Source organism: Leiobunum rupestre, chromosome 1 (assembly GCF_980474605.1).
Source record: "Leiobunum rupestre chromosome 1, qqLeiRupe1.1.hap1, whole genome shotgun sequence".
NCBI classification, from domain to species: Eukaryota; Metazoa; Arthropoda; class Arachnida; order Opiliones; family Sclerosomatidae; genus Leiobunum; species Leiobunum rupestre.
The window spans coordinates 41933532-41951530 of NC_143384.1; the positions used below are offsets into that span (position 1 = coordinate 41933532).

At 36.7% G+C, this 17999-nt stretch overlaps 1 protein-coding gene and 2 non-coding genes across 7 annotated transcripts in view; 2 read left to right on the forward strand and 1 right to left on the reverse strand.

Moving 5' to 3' along the window:
• Pkc53E (Protein C kinase 53E) overlaps nt 1-17999 on the reverse strand; it is a 253932-nt gene that overhangs the window by 192038 nt on the left and 43895 nt on the right. The gene's annotated exons all lie outside the window — the stretch shown is intronic.
• Nucleotides 3993-4080, forward strand: TRNAY-GUA (transfer RNA tyrosine (anticodon GUA)). Its single transcript is given in 2 exon segments — nt 3993-4029; nt 4045-4080. It is a non-coding gene; the product is annotated as a tRNA-Tyr (tRNA).
• Nucleotides 4879-4966, forward strand: TRNAY-GUA (transfer RNA tyrosine (anticodon GUA)). Its single transcript is given in 2 exon segments — nt 4879-4915; nt 4931-4966. It is a non-coding gene; the product is annotated as a tRNA-Tyr (tRNA).

The window sequence follows — 17999 nt, forward strand, 5'->3', positions numbered from 1 at the left end:
GCCAACTACCAGTGAAAGACGGATTAAACCGAATAACTATGTAGTCTGTTTTCAAGGTGAAGGGTGTAATACGAAAATGGCCTAATTTTCAACCATACCTTATTTTGGAATGAGGGGAATTTTAAGAATGGGGGAGTGAACCGGAAATATCCCCCCCCCGTTCCTAATAGACCGATCCATCAGCAGTTTACGGGAAATTCGATACTCGAAAACCGGCTTAAAATTGAACGCGGTTTCAAATTTCGTCAATTCGACGATAGATGGCGCTATTTAAAGTTGAAAAATGAGTTATCGATTTAATAGGCGATTCCGAAAAAGATCGGTGGTCACATGATTTGGTTACTTTCTGTTGTATGGTTAAAGTATTTGAGCACGCGCTTTATTTTTCATTTTCAACGCGCGTGCACAATCGCGCGAGCCACAATCTACTAATATATCAAGAGCGCGCGCCCATAATATTAACTCTTTTGTACATGTATTTGTCGATATTATATTTCAGAATCAACTATTAAATTGTTTGATCGCGCTATAATTGCATAACATTGAAACCATATAGATTTATATTTATATAGATTTACTAAAAATAAATAAATTATGTAGAATATAATTCGACGTTTGTTATATTTTTTATTACGTATACAATGTTATATATTGTAGGATTTCACAATTTCCCCGATGAAATGAAATTAGAACAAATTACAAAGAAACCATGTGATAAATCGCACTAACAATGTAAGAGAGTCGACTTGCAGTTAAGTCCGCAGAAATGCCAAAATCGTTGTAATCCACCTTCAATACGCTAGCAGTGTTTCCACTTTGCGGCGAAAAAGGGCGTTTTCGGCGAAAACTGTCTCGGTGGGCACCATAAATTTTAAAACCGGCGAAAAGGCGAAAAAGCGGCGAAAACCATTGAAAACGGCGCAAATTGCGGCGAAAATATTTTTCGATATTTTCAGTCAAAAAAACTAAAAAATCGTCGTCTCTGTAGTCCCTCTACTCTGCCCCCTATGTCCGCCCATTCAATTTTTATATATACCAATAAAAAATGTATAACATTTGAAGAAATAAAATGTATTTTTTTTAATAAAAAAATATTGCCCAAATCTAAGATTGGAAATAAAGAGAAGTAAAATATGCAGTGACACTCACTAAAAAAATTAAGGTAAATCTAATGGGGGGAAATTGCGGCGAAAACGGCGGCGAAAATCGACTATAGAACCGGCGAAAACTGGTAAAATTGCCCCTAAAATAGGCGAAAATCTCTACCGCAGAGTGGAAACACTGTACGCTAGTCCCCAGTCAAGTCCATAGTTACCTCTCGTTCTCAGTGGCAGCTAGGAGCAACAAACACCAGGATAACGCAGCTAGCCTTTAAACACGCTAACGCTGTGTTGTGTACAAATTTCATTGAACGAGCCTTTTCGCTGCACGTTTTACGGGCGGGGGGAAGACAATTTAATAAATTTTCCCCTTCCGACGGCAGCAGGCGCTAAAGCGTCTAACCAATGAAAACTGTACACAAGAAAATGCACGAATTACGTCGGGTTGCGTTATCCTTGTGTGGGGTGCTGTGTTTCTTGCCACTAGCTGTCAGCGCCAAGGGGTCAACAAGCTATGCAATGGTCTACCTTGAAAATATAAAAGAGGGCCCCAAATGTTTCCAAGGGAGCCCAAAACTTTTACGATAAGGAAAAAACAACTTTGGGGGTTAACTTTAAAATTTAATTAAAATTATTACAGGGAACATTGATATTGAATTTTAGCCTATAAACCACCATATTTTTCCCACTTCAGTTAATAAAAAGGACCCGACAAAATTTAAATCAAGGGAGTGGCAAAATCTAAAACAAAGGAGGGATTTAAAACAAGGAAATGGGCCCTCCTACACTTGATCTACCTGAATCAAAAATCCAGGCGCCGGCACGGCTAACTGTCTCGTAACCCCCGGCACAAGTTCAACCACGCAATCGCAGTCTAGCAAAGTGGAAAGAAGAGCCGGGCAGCCGGACATTATTTACCGCTCCACAGATGGTCGGCGGCGCCATCTCGCGGGGCCGCTAAATATTAAACGAGCGGGCCCGGCACGTCGCCGAACGAGCCCAACAAGTACCGAGAATGGTCCCCGTCACAATCCCGAGACACGAATTTCATTGCGATGTTTCCTCCCCCACTACTTACTCCCCCCTGTATTTTTTTGGTTAGGGCCCCGTAAGGCCATAAGTGCGGACGACGGTCCAAGGCCTAGATGTATAGCAGGAAGAACACCGATTGGATTGGTACAGTCTGTACACACCGAAACAGCCCCGGTCTAAATCGTGTTTTCGGCGTCGTTACTCTCGCAACGACCTTATTTCGGGGCCGATGGGCGTCCATTACCCCAGGCCCCATTCAATAAAAAGGCAGGCCCTAATAGAGGGGTTGAGCACCCCGCATTACGACCGGAAACGTCTAAGGCCAGCCACGACGCTTTTGGACCAACAGTTTATCCAAACTAGCTTGGCCTAGAATGGGACTTTAGAGTTACTTTATCCCCTTACTGACAAGTTATGTTTACCGAATGTCTGGCCAAAGCGCGGGTGGAAGCCTGGACGTTCGCGTTCGTAATGTGGGTTGCTTAACCTCTCCGCTATTACATCTTCCGAACAAATATATCTTATTGGTTTTTAACGATGAAATTTACTTTCAAGACGAATCCTGCATTCGCGTTAGAATCATCGAACTTATTATATGTGGAACATTTTAAGAATACAGATTAAGTCGAGATTAAGCACGTTGGATAAAACGGGAACGGGGGGAAAACGAAGAGCAGGTGAAATTTCGATACACGAATGATTTTTTAACGAATATTTCTTTGTGACGTTCGGTGATTTGGGATGTTTAATTTCAATTTTCGCTGATTTAAAACATCCAAGGTTTATTTAAATCCGATAAGTAATTTTAAATACCGAGTATACTTACTCCTAAACGTTATTGATCAATGAAGAACAAACTTAAATAAAAAAATTTCATCAAGTTTTTAATAGTTGTTCATTTCTTCGTGGATCAAAAACTTAATTTTTCTTAAATATCAATTTTTAATAAAACGCGGCTTTTCGACTAATTGTAAAATACCATTTAAATTAATCTTAAATTTAATTACAACTTGGTTTTCTTTAAATTTGTAATTGTTCTGACATTTTGTACATAATTATAACTACACCATTGAAATAAATTATGTAGTTTGTTAATTTTACGCAAATCGGAAAAATTAAAAATTTAAACAAATAACCTTTTAAGGGTTTTTAATGTTTTTAACTTTTTATCGATTTAAAATGTCTAATAACAGTAAAAATACTACAAAACATTAATAGTGTTACATTGTTAATCAGTTTAAAGCTAGTCTAGAAGTTTATGTTTACTTTTAGATTTGAAAAATAAGGCAAAATGCCGCTTTATTTAAATTTACAAACAATACTAGACTAATCATGGAATGAAAACTAATTTTTTTTTTCGGAAAAATACGGAAAACATTGCGGAAAAAAATTTTCCGACTTACAACACCAAAATTATGCAATTTAATCAAATATTTATTAAGTGATTTAATTTACGATTTAAAACCAGTTAAGACAATTATTGTTTCCTAACAGATAAGGAATTTTTTGCAGACCAATTTCATAAAACATTAAGCACTCAAGGCACTCCCTACGCGTTATCCGTACACGTTACGGAGCATAGGAGCTTAATCTCCGCGCGATTAAATATAATAATGGCCGTGTTCAATAAGGAAGTCACGTGCTCGACGTGGAATTTTATATAGAACCGATTAATCAAAACTTTTTGTCCTTGTCACTTCAAGAACCAGTTTTTTCTACTCGAAGACAAATCAGTTTTTCTTTCCCTTTTCCAAATCGCAACTTTCAAGCAGCCCTATCTCTCCATCCACAGAAATAATCTGGGTCACTGCGATAGATGCTTTCGAACAAATAGTGGAAAAGTTAGCGATAATATATCAGCCGTCGATAGCTCAGTTGGTAGAGCGGTGGACTGTAGAGTTGACTCGTGGGCATCCATAGGCCGCTGGTTCAAATCCGGCTCGACGGACAATACTTTTTTATTTCATATTAAATTTAAATTAAATTAAATTCTATTTCGGTTTCTAATTGTTCAAACTTTTGATTCATCTGCATTTTTATCAAATTTAATTTACGTTACTATTTCTTTAATATTTTTCATTAACTTAATGAAAAATAACTTACTATTTCTTTACTATTTTTCATTAACTTAACTCTTATTATTTCTTTAACATTCACTGTAAATTATTTTCACATTTTCTTACCTAAACTCTATGAAACTAAAACCAAAAGTCTTCTTGGCCAAAATATTTGTACATAACAGAAACTAAAACTTCGTTTCTGGCGAGACTTTTGTATTATTGAATCGACTAGTCAAAGAGAACGTATCTAAACTTGTGTTTTTGTTTAAAGTCTTTAACAAAGATATTAAAGAGAGTGAAATATTCACAAAGAAGTGTAACCCTTTTAAGTATAGACCCAGAAAATAAATAAGTTAATTTTTTTTAATCTAGGCATATAATTTTGGTACTTAATTTTTTTACTCAAATTAAATTTTAGGTAATAAAGAACAGTGTGTACAATTCAGAATAATTAACAACAGCGAAAAAGAGTTTAAAAGTAATATAAACCAGTGTTTTAAAATAACCTGGTTTAAACCACAAAAACCTGGTTAAAACCAAACCAAAGCTTATTTTGGGATTTTCCCAACCCGGCGCTAAGGCAAAACTTTACCGACTTCAAACTAAGCTATGCGAATTCGAGCATATTTGGCGACCTAGATAACGAATTCCCCACAAACAGAAAGTTAAGAGACATAGTGTATCAACCGTCGATAGCTCAGTTGGTAGAGCGGTGGACTGTAGAGTTGACTCGTGGGCATCCATAGGCCGCTGGTTCAAATCCGGCTCGACGGACAACACTTTTTTATTTCATATTAAATTTAAATTAAATTAAATTCTATTCTATTCCGGTTTTTGTTTATACAACTTCTTTAAAATCCCGCTTGAAGAAATTTTTTTTAAATTTAATTTATTCAGTTGGCACCTTTTATTAATTTCACATTTAATTTACATTTCTATTTCGATTTTAGCTTATATTTCTTTGAAATACCGCTCGACGAACAATAATTTTTAATTTAATATTTTATTTTATTTATTCCTTTAAAACTTTTAATTCCATATTTTAATTTAATTTTCTATTTCGGTTTTTGTTTACATCTTGAATGAGTTTAAAGGGGAACTGTCACCACCCTAAAATTGGTTAAAAACCATTTAAATTGATAGAGAACGTCCGAGAATGGTTATACAAAAAATTTCATGTTAATATATTTTCTATCATTCTGTTAAAAAACCTCGTAAATTTTGGTTTTGATGACAATTCCCCTTTAAGTTAATAATAATTTCTTTGAAATCCCGATCGACGAACAATTTTTTAAATTTAATGTATTATTTTATTTAAACCGTTTAAACGGTAAATTAATTTAAGTTTTATTAAATCGTGTATAAGGTAATTTAAGAAAAATGAAAGTAAATATTTTAATATTTGTTAACAACTAGTTGTTAATTATAGGATTTTATTTATTTAAACCGTTTAAACCTTTTATTAATTTCCGTTTAAAAAATTGTGTATAACGTAAATTAACTAACTAAATTAAATACGACCTATGGTGTTCAATATTAGTCACGCCATCTACCAACTTTTGAAATAACTAGTAATTAATTATAGGATTCTATTTTATTTAAACCGTTTAAACCTTTTATTAATTTCCGTTTAAAAAATTGTGTATAACGTAAATTAACAAACTAAAATAAATACGACCTATGGTGTTCAATATTAGTCACGCCATCTACCAACTTTTGAAATAACTAATTAATTATAGGATTTTATTTTATCTTTGCCGACTAGGACAGGCCTTAGATGACGTAGTTATGGCATCTTAATTTGCACCAGTAATTTGTCTTAAGTAATTAAAAAACATTACCTAAGTATAAACTTCGAATATAAATAATTTACTAAAAACATTCAGATAATTATTTAAAATAAAAATTACATAATCCCAGTGAAATCGTAAAAGTGCGTTTTGGTATCCACTTGGATAGTATCCAATAAATACCTTATTTTATCTACGAAATCAACTACATTTTCTTTAAATTATTCTTAAATTTCTAATGCCAAGTAAATATATTTTCTTATTTTACTTTCACCCAAATTAGATAAAAAAAAAAACCATAGCACCTGTCATTTTCGTTTGATAAAACTTGGTATGATTCGTTTTGGCACTATGAACGTTAATTATTCAAGAATATAAATACATTCATTTCTATATTTATATGTTTATCCAAGGAGTACCATCATGAGCTTCAAGGATTAGAATTTATCTCAGTCAGTGGATGAAAATATTCTCCCTGTATCATAGCTTCATGTTCAAAGGAAGGTGACAAATCAGACGACGCACAGTGGGGCAAACTGAGCCCAAACCTGGCCATAAGTCAAAAATATAAATCGCGCGTAAGAATTTATTTTAATTTAATTTATAATATTTGTTTCTAAACCACCGCACAATTTACCGGTGTTTGATTTTTGACTGCCAAATTTTATTCTCCACCAGGCTCCTTAGAAGTAGTAGATTTTTTTAGAAATTTTAAGTCTGAGTTTTTGCATAGTTTTTGGTATACATTCAGGCTTGATATAAGTTCAGGAAGTGTTTCTTCTCAAGATAGGGGGAAGACGTTTTAACGCATTGATTTACGGAATCTAACAATTTATCTCACCGTTGGTTAAAGGGGTTTTATCCTTTCCCTAAAAACTTGTAGAGGTTAACGGTAATAGTGAGTGTAGGGAGCTGTTGACTCGCGTGGCATGCAGGGCTTGCCACCACCCTCCTACGCATTTTAACCGGGCCACCTGTTTAAAGGCATTAAAAGATGCTAGATGACTTGGGCCTGGGGTGGTGCCTTGGGTAGCAGCCTAGATGATACTTTAATTTAAATTAAAGGGGAACAGTCAAGCTTTAACCAGTTAGATAGCCCTATAGCACGTTAAAAACTAAAATTTATGGCGAAAACCGCATCAAAAAATATTGAGTGGTTAATTTTTAATAAAATAAAGAAATTTCGGGAAATCGAAAAGCGCGCGTCCGCCGCGACACCTGGTGAGAAGTCGGTGAGACAGAAAAACAACGTAAAGGCGGGCGCTGCTAAAGACGCGGAAAAAATGTTTTGCACGCGCGGCGCGTTCCAGTTATAATTCGACCTAAGCGCAGATTGCGCGATTTTAAAAGTTAGGATAGTTCGCCAATCGCTCATACGGGGTTAGGGGCGCTGGCGGCAGCCCCTAAGATGGCGGCAAAAATTCAAACCCAAACACCTGGCGTTATTTTTCGTTTCAACTTTTTGGGCCAAAAGCTATTTTTTCAAGACAAAAAAGATACGTGTTAGTATATTGAACGTCTTGTTTATCTTTTGATACGGAAATAAGCCATATTAGGAAAGGCTTGGCCGTTCCCCTTTAAAATACATTAACCCAGTATTCTACACATAATGATCCTTATATCTGATGTGCTAATCAACTACGTACTTATATCTTTCATCTTAGTTATGGTTAACATCACACTAATCCAGACTTGGAACAATGCTGCCAGTACTTTGAAAGTATAACGAAAGACAGGTTGCAAGTCCAGTCAATATTGGACTTAGATTGGGATTTCATGGAAGCACCTCAAGTCTATTTTTGTCATTGATATATTTAAAGCGAGTGTCGGTTCGACGTGTACTAGCTCGTTTTTCAACAGATGTCGCTAGCATCGACATAAAAACAAGATGCTTATACTACATTTTGACCCTAAAGGCGGGACATAAAAGTACCCTTCGCGTTGATTGGCTCGTTTGTTAATTTGACAATAACCTAAGTAATTTTGGGATATATAATTTAGGTTAGAGTCCACTAAATAGAGTTTAAGTTGTCTAATTATAATACTCAACAATGGTTTTGCTATTTTGAATTTTTGCTTCCTTTGCCATTAATAGATGGCACCACGCTCTCCAGTAAAGTGGCGTTTTTTTCGAAGAATCGGATATACTCATTGCCATCTCTAATAACAACGGCGTTATCATCATGCAGGTGGAAATGATAGAGCCGACAGTTGCTTTAACATGTATTTAATTAACTTATTAATGTATGAACCATTTCATGTGAGAAATAGTTGACACCCGGACACCCCTTATTTACAAGTCTGTAGTAATAACTCGCTCAATAGCCACTGACTCAACAGTCGACACCGAAATTATGTGTCAAGTTTTGACGCTACCCCCACAGCATCCACACCGTAAATTCCATACCATTCAATACCAAACGAACAGGGCGCAGGCTGAAAATCACAAATGAAGAACCATCGTGGGTGTGAAATCAAAGTATATATAGGTATACCGAATTAGATCAGCAACGGAGGGAGGGGGGGAGGAGTTGTGTTTTTATTGACCCGGGTTTGGGCGGAACTTGGATTTGGGGCTCGGTACAGCCGTATTCATTTGCAGGGCCCAATAAAAAGTGACTGGGAGGAACGTAGTCGGTCCAAACAACATACGCGCGAATTGGGGGAAAGGCTTAAGAAATCAGGTGCAGTAGAGACAACGACGGGAGCTGGGACGGCGTTTAGACGAAAGGAAATAGTCAGATTACGATCGGAACTCCCGCCGGAATAGATTCCTTTTTAACGCTCCGAGCCACGACCGTGCTGCCCTCTAACGACGGTGGCTGTTCCAATCAAATACCAAACGCCATCCAGAGGGGGGTGAAAGTAAGACATAGGGGCTCCAACCCGGAAGAGAGTTCAGACAAGAAGGGGCAGACAATGACCAATAAGATCACATCACTTGGTTCTATTTTGGGCACGATGTTTTAAATTCCAATATTTATTTAAAACGAACTGATTTCAATAGTATGAATAAATTTAAAATGAGTGTTCAACGCGTAACTCTTACGTTCAAAGCTTGTTTTGATTGGAATTTGTACACATTTAAGATATTACTTAAACCGAGTAAAATTTAAATTATCCCGCAATTCTCAGATTTCAAGGTTTTTCGTAAACCCAAGTAAAATAGTTTCCTAATGTCCAATTCTTTGAAAAGCAGTTGTAAGCTCAGATTTATAAAAAGGAATTTTTAAGATTTTAGTTAACTATTAACTTGGAATTCGCCATATTAATCTCTAAAAAAAAGTTTATTTGAAATTTATGAAAATATAAAAAAAATAAAATATGTATCGCGTACGGTATGATCACTCTGACGACATCGGCCCCGCTTACGCGCGCCCCTCTCACGTTGTTGTTTGTTAAGTTGACATAGTGACGTCAAAAAACCTTCAGCCACATCGAGACGAAAATCGGCCGCGATAAGCATTCCAAGTAGAGGTATGGATTCAATAAAATCAGCCGACCGTCTTGCCCACCTTTCGTGATTTTGTTGCCAGATCAATAAACCAGGGGCGTAGGACCGTTTTTGAGATTGGGGGTACATTCCTTACATATTATAAAAATGGACCAATAATTGGAAATTTTACTTCAATTTGAAAAAATCTAAATTTGAATTCGCTTTTACTTTGTTGTTAGAAGTTTTAAACGACAAATTTATCTTTTTCATAATGGTTGTAAAAACAAATTCGCAATATTTCAGGGGGGGGGGGGGACAAAAATGGGTGTTGTCCTCTAGTAGAAAATTTAGGAGGGACATAATCCCCTTAACACCTGGTTGCTACGCCGCTGCTATGAACAGAAAAAGATTTGAACTTGGGTATTATGAAGATAAAGCGCAGGCAAATCCGTTGTATGTCCGAACTATATTTGACTAGGAAGGGGACTTTATAATAATAATAATCAGCTAATACCCTTGGCACCACCTTAAGCCCAAGTCATCTAGCGACTTATTATGCCTTTAAACAGGTGGCCGGGTTACAATGCGTAGGAGGGTGACATGCCACGCGAGCCAACAGCTCCCTACACTAACTATTACCGTTTACCTCTACAAGTTTTTACTCTAATAGAAGTAAATACTCAAAACTAGAACTCGGGGAAACGGATAAATTAACCGCCAAAATTTCAATTAATTACAAATTTATTAACTGTGTATTTATCGTGACTATTAAACGATTTAATACGCAACAAATAAGTTTTTATTCGGATAAATTTCGGATATGGATATAAAAGAAATGAACGGAAATTTTCTTATCCGAACGTTGAGCCCTACTCAAAACGGCCAACCTAAGGTTCCATTTTTTCTAACCGGAAGTAGGTCACGCCCGGGATGTTTTTTCCTGGTCTTTCCACTCCCTTCGTTCAATCCTCCTTTTTGTTTCAGCGCGAACTTTTCTTTGGGGAAAAGAAACGGCGAAAGGCATTCGTAAATCTCGGGTTTCCGCTCATTCCGCCGGCGCTTGTTAGCAGGCTGCCCCGGATTTCGCTTGTTGGTGCTTCCGTTTGCCGCGGAACTGGATTTTTCGGATTATTGTCTTTCCGTGGCTTTATATCAAATTGCGTGACGTGAATGACGTTAATTACCTTTAAGCTCATCAAGAAAGTCGATAATTTCCGCTTTGTTTTGGTTTAAATAAAAAATGCCAAGAAACTTAGGGTATATTCACACGAGCCAACGTTTTTGCCCACCTTTCTATACGCCTATTCACACAAGCCAACAATTTTGCCCAACTTTCTAAAGGCCTATTCACACGAGCCAACATTTTGGCCCAACTTCCTTAAGGCCTATTCACACGAGCCAACGTTATAGCCACGTTGAATATTCGTGCACACTATTATTATTATAAAAATTATTACTACAAAATATGTAAATTTATAATAATAAAGGTATTTTTTATTAGTATTATCATTTAGTTTCATTCAATTAAAGGATTTGTAGGAAATTTTTTAAAAATTGATAAAATCTAAAATCAAATGTATTTAAGGTTTCCAAAATATCAAATTAAAATTCATTAACTTTTCCCTGACCATTTAAACATTTATTATATTTAAAAAAAAATTATTGCAACGTTTAAGATGACCAGAACCAAACTACAGTTAAATTATCTTACTAAAAATTTTATTTTAAATTAAATTCCTTGCAATTTCCCTGAATTTATCATATTCTCAGAAGATCAACGTTTTCCTGACGTTTTCATTGACCTGTGGCAATTTAAAATCTAACTAATTTTTTCCCATATTAAAAAAAATCCAGATGTATGAAATACTCATCGAACTACAATAAAATTACCTTACGAAATTTTAAGGAATTTAATTTAAAATTTGAAAAATTATTGACTTTTTACAAGTTCTTAAATTTCCTTAACATATCCCTGGAGTTTCCCGATTTCGCTGACCTGGCCTGTAGAAACCCTGAAATGTTATTTAAGTTCAACCAGAAGTAAATGAACCGAAGTTGTTGAAATAACGCTCAGAATCGGAGGGCGATTTCCTTATGAAAATGATGAGAAAATTGAGTAAAAAAAAGCTAATTTCCATCCCCGTCTTTTGACGCGATAAATTGCACTTGGGAATTGTGGGTATAGCTATTTCTATGTAAAAAAAATAGTTTCATAAAACCAAAAACGTTTTTAGGAGCGCGCAAAATTTCAAATTCGAGGTCAAAATGTTACTTCATAAGGAAAACGCCTCCAACCTGGGGAGTATATCAGTCTGATAACTTCGGTTCATTTACTTTTGGTTCAACTTAATAAATATTTTCATATTTCACGAAAAATACAAATTAAGAACCTACGGCGGAAAAGGTAAAAGCATCAACCCAGACGAAAATTCAAAAAACAAAATCTGAAATGTAAAATCTGATTTATTCCAGCCAATACGTCCTTTTCTTCGCGTGTCAAGGAAACTAAATTCCGTTGACTTTTATCGCCATTTCCAACAACCGACTTCATCCCCCCGCCGTATTCTGTTAGTGTACGCGCTTAGAAAGGATTATGCCGAGCCCCCTTCTACTTCTCATGTTCTTTTTCCTATTATTGGATTTCCGAAACTATTGGATTTGAATTTCTCTTGTTTTTTGGTCTGGCAGATCGGAGCTGACGCGGTATCATACTCCGATAAAAGGGACCAAACTTCGCAAATTTTGCTTTGGTTGACACCATTGCAAATGGTGTCAGAATTTATAGCCTGGTGTACCTAGCACCAGGGGCCATACCACCGCAGGCCGATGCAAATGGTAGAAACTAACTCGGGGTAAAGAGAGATTTTAGAGAGGGCTTTGTCGCTTTCTGGTCTAGGAATACTGGGCCCTTTTATCTTGTGTCACTGAAGAATAAATTAATATGATTAATAACATTGTAATTATTAATTGAACGTTCACCGTAATACATTAATTTGAGAATTACATTAATATCATGCATTGCATCGATAATTAACATATGAATATAATTCTTGATGCATTGCTTGATATTAATGTAATTCTTGATGCAATGCTTGATATTAATGTAATTCTTGATGCAATGCTTGATATTAATGTAATTCTTGATGCAATGCTTGATATTAATTTAATTCTTGATGCAATGCTTGATATTAATTTAATTCTTGATGCAGTGCATTAAGAATAAAATTAATATTAAATTATTTCACGAATGTGATGGCGACTTAAGCGCCGGATTAAATATTGGCAGTTGCCCAACTTGTTTCGTTTCGAGAAGAGACTTGGGCGTTAGGAGCTGCCCTGGCCGCCAAAACTGCTGGAGTGACAGGCCCTTTTAAAAGTGGATTTTGAGGCCGACTTCGATTTTTGGTCCGGAGTGGAGGAGAAAAGAAAGAAGTTTTTAAATATCTCCAAACTTGGCTTTCGTCGCGAGTTTAGTGGTAGCCGGCTTTTTCCCATTTTTATTTACAAATAGCCGTTGGGCGTTTTACGACCAAATGGATCGGTAGCATTCGCGTTAGATTTAAACAAGATGGCGGCTATGGCTTTAAGGAAGGCGATCGTGCCATTATAGCGATGATGACGTCACACGAATACTATTTGATTTTGTACGAAACGAAATAACATGTAAATTTAAAGGATAATTTAAATTTCTCGGCGTGAGATATTGCCGTTTAGCGCCGTTTTCAGTGAATTATATTGCAAAACGTTCTAACAATCTCGTTAGAATGAAATTGTCGAAAGGTTGGAGATAATCAGATCAAATTGGAGGCTGAATGTTTTTCAGGGTTGCCACAGTTTGTTTTTTTTTTTCATATTTAAATGGCCTGACTTTTACACGTTTTTCCTGACCATCTCCCCGATTTAATTTATTCGAAAATTGCATTTTTTAACCCTAAATTTTAGGAAATTGCAACTGAAATTAAATGGGCCATTCTATAAAATGAGTTACACTTGCTGAACTGGTTTTGATGTAGCTCATTCGTCACGAAATACGTAGACGTTTATGCTTAAGAACCGCATACCTCGTCGAATTTACTATTGGGTCCAGGGCTTTTCGTAGTGAAACGTCATCGATACGTCACCCGTGACGCAGCAGCCACATCAAAACAAGAATGACAATGTTACTTTAAAAACGGACCTATTCCGGACATTTCCCTGATTTTTGGATTAATTTTTAAAATTCCCTGATGTTTAGGACCCATTTTAAATTCCCTGACTTTCCAGGTAGTGTACGAACCCTGTGGAACGATCAATGGACGTCAGAAATACCACGCTGGTTTAGGGGGTGAAGCTTCCACCTTGGATAAATAATAGTAGTTCCTACCTGGATATTTCACTCTAGCGTTCCGCGTGCATTTGCTAAGTGTTTCTTACGGGTTCTGTCTTTTAGAAGGCTACGTGTTACGGGAGTTTCGGAAATTCTCCGTTAACTTCGCCGAAGCGGCGCTGCTGTCGCAAAATAAATTTGCTGGTCAGGTTTTTTCCAAGTGATATATCCAGGTAGGGACTACTACTACGCACTACTATTATTAATCCAATCTTCCACTACGTGCCCGAGCTAAAAATGGTCTCAACATTATCCTCTCATTATTTTCATAAGTTCTACACATTTATTTTGCCCATTATCAATACACCAATTCGCATATTACATACAGGGAAACAAACCTTTAGAAACCGCCATCGAGTATAAAATTTTAATTTCGTATTTCTACACTAGATGACACCAGCGTGGACATTTTGGCGCAAAATTTTAAAAAAAATTAAATTTTCAAGCTGAATGTTTATATAGTTATACGAAATTTCAGCTTTTAAATAACCACAATTTAAATTAGACTTTCGCGGATATTATAATTTTTGTTATTTCGGATTGTAAACTGATGGCGCCATCTAGTAGATTATTTAAAATGTACACACAATGGCGGTACCCCTGTAAAGGGGTCTTCTCCCTTATATGCGTATTAGTGTATTCGCCTTCTTTACCCAGGTGCGGAGAAGAAAGTTAATAATTGTGGCACACCAGTTTTTATTACGAGTAATGCCACCTCCGAAAAGTTAAATAGCCCTGATATAACAATAGACGTTTATTTGAATCTGCTTTGAACGAATAATCTTGGTCACTAGGATCCCAGGAACGCACGCGGGAAAGGCTGACATTGCATAATCCTAGGGTAATAGCATAAGTAACAATTCCAATAAGTATGACGATTCCTATTCTTTCAATTAAAATTCTGTTTTTGACTCAGACTGGGACTTGGAACCGAACGGAATATATTTATCGTTCTTGGTATATAATTAGTATAATTCGCCTTAGTCACATTTCGACACTAGGGGGCTCTGTGCTGAGAACTAAACCTAGATTGCGCAATAACTTAAACGTGGTGTGGCAGAGTGGTGACTGTTGAGCCCTATCGCCTCGCAGCCAGAGGAGCCGGGTTCGATCCCAGTTTGTCGCACTAGGTGAAAACTCGGAACAACTCCTTCCGCGTTGAGTTTGCAAGTTATCTCCAGGCTGGTTTAAGGGGTTTTCCCCCGAGCTCTTCGGTTTCACCTTCCATAAAAACTTGTAGAGGTTGAAGGTAATTGTTAGTGTAGGGAACTGTTGGTTCGCGCGGCATGAAGGGCTTGCCACCACCCTCCTACGCGTTGGTTTTAAAAGTCGCTAGATGACTCGGGTCTAAGAACCTCGCTTATTATTATCAGTTCAGTGTTATTTCTTGCTAATTGTCGTACTTATTACGTAATTTATCGTATTTGAAATATAATATCCCATTGACTTTTCTGCTTAGAAATACAAAAGCGCTCCTGGTGGCAGCAAACGCGATCGTTGATCCACCCATAGACGAGCGGCTCTCCAGGAGAAGCAAGTCCGTAACCTTAATGGTAGTATCCTCAATGGCACTTGAGGGTGGCGTAAAGGATGAACCAGAAATTCCAGAATAGACCTTTCTATAAATTCCTAGCTAAACAGGCCAAACACTTTCACAAAGACAACATCGCGCTACTTCAGTAGGACTTGCAAACTTATTTACTCTTTGGTTTAAAATTTCTGCTTATGCTCATTTCTATTTAAAAAGTACATCCAGAAGCGTCACCCATAAACTGGATTTTCAAAATATAGCTAAGGTAGCTTACGTTAAGATAATATATTTCAAAATATAGTAATTCCATAGCTGAACTATTTACAAAATAAATGAGATGTAGTTAATTATCTATTTATAATGGTTTGTATAAAGCTGAAACCGTTAAATTAGTAGGATTTGTTTCAAAAATCCACTATTTATCCAGACAACTAGGTTGGCAGGTTTGCCAGATAATCCTTTTAAAAGCCTCCCTGGTTCATGAAAAATCGGGCCAAATCTTCTGCCTCTCTATACACAAAAGTAAATAAGCACATAGGTAGTATTTTATAGAATGGTCTATTGCGTCGGTCCAAAAACCTTTTAAAAGTCTGTGATTCACAGTGCGATTAGTGGTTTTAGGCAATCGAGTCAGTTATCGAGTACGAAATTTTTGTTCATCGGGTATTCGAGTCAAGTAATATTGAAGTAGAGTCGAGTAATCGAGTATTTGATTAAGGGGAAACTATTATTCGAGACGCGTAACTAAAAAAACCTAGAGTAATATTTTTAACGAGTCGGGTTATCGAGTACTTGATTAGGAGCTGGTCTTATTCGAGTAATTATGAAATTAAATTTAAAAGTTACTTTCAACGCTGAAAAATATTCCTTTAATCTAAATGAACCACAGTTTCCACAACTTGGTATGTAGCGTTTATTGCCCCGTTAAAAGTTGTAAAAACCCCTCTTTGAACTTTGAAGCAACGAGGATAGAAAAAACAAATACTCTGAGTTTAGAGAGCAGTTTATTCGAGTAATCAGGTATACCCGAATATGCAATTTTTTTGGTACTCTGTAATCGGTAATCGACGAGTATTCTCCAATTATTTATTCGAGACCGAGTACTCTACCTCAAAAAAGGCTAAGTACTCGGACAGCCCTACCAGACGGCGGCGTGGCTCACAAATTTTTCTCGGCAGTGGTGGCGCGAAGGGGCAGAAAGTTGCTTCCCCCTTTCGAAAATTTGGAAAAACAAAAATTCCAAGTTACAAAGAAATAAATTCGGCGGCGAGATCAAAATTTATCGGCGGCGCGCCGAAAAGTAATTAACTCGGCGGCGACGGTTCGGCGCCAAAGGAAATCCCGGCTACGGCGGCGCCAGGCTCCAATTCTACGTTCGCGAGGAGAGGATATTTATGCTGTATAATAAATATACTAAGGGGTCCGGCTTCCTACAGCCCCTTTAAGTTCGTATTCTCGGCGACACAAATCAGGAATCAAACCATATTCCGATATCACGCGTACCCGGATGAGGAAGAAGTCGAATCAGTGCGGGATGCCCGCGTCGAAGCGCGAACTATACGACGCTATTGAAAAGGGAAGCAACGGAGCGCGAAAAGGGCTTATTGTTAAGCCTTGCCAAGTGGAGGACACAATTTGGTGGTAAAGCGGCGCTCTGCCCAGCGGGACTTGGCGACCGAGAACGAGGCGGCAGGGGGCAGAACCGGAAATACGGCCGCGTCTACAGGCGCAAAAAGCTTTATTGAGATTGGACTTGTTCTGTCCGACAGCGATACATGAATCGAACAAGATGGCACAGCCACAATTGTAGCAGGATTGGCAAAAACCAGCCAGACTGGTTTAAAATACCCTAGTTTTAAACCTGTTTTAGCCATCGAAAAAAATTCAGGGTTAAAACCACTTTTTTATAAAAAAAAAAACATTGAGAAATACAGGGCCCCCCCTCAAATCTTCAAATTTGTTTAAGGAAAAATAGGATTATATTTCTAAAAATATAAGACTTTATAGGATTATTTTTTCAAATTATAGGATTTTATAGTACTAAATATGCTATTTCATTTACTAACTTTATGCATTTAAAAAACAAAATCTATATTTAGTGAACTAAATCTGATTTTCACTTGAACAATGAAACTATTGAGCTATTTCATCACAAAAATATTCCAGTAGCTAACCATGTTAACAATAATAAAAGTATAGACTAGAATGACTTGGTATAGGAATTTATCCTATAGCTAAATCTAGCAGTTTAACAGTGGCGGGATTTGAAATGGGCAAAATGTCAAAATTATACGATTTTATAGGACCTTTTAGGGATTTTGCTATAAATATAGGATGTTATAGGACATTTTTGAAAATATAGGATTTTATAGGAATTATAGGACCTCTGGGGGCCCTGGAAATGAATTAGAAATATTGAAAATTTATTTCAAATAAAAAATGCAGAATATCATATTCCGCTTTCTTTATTCCAAAACGAAACTAAAAAACTTAACCTTCACTTTTTGTCGTCTGTTACTTCGTCTCACGAAGTAATGAGGGCTAGATATAAGCAATTGGGGGATCTTAAAATTCAATTTGCACGCGAAAATACGCCGCCATGTTAGGGTATAAAAGCTGGTAACTAAGTCTGCTATACCTCACCACGCGAAAAACGTCATTTTGAAATCGATCAATTTGAGTAT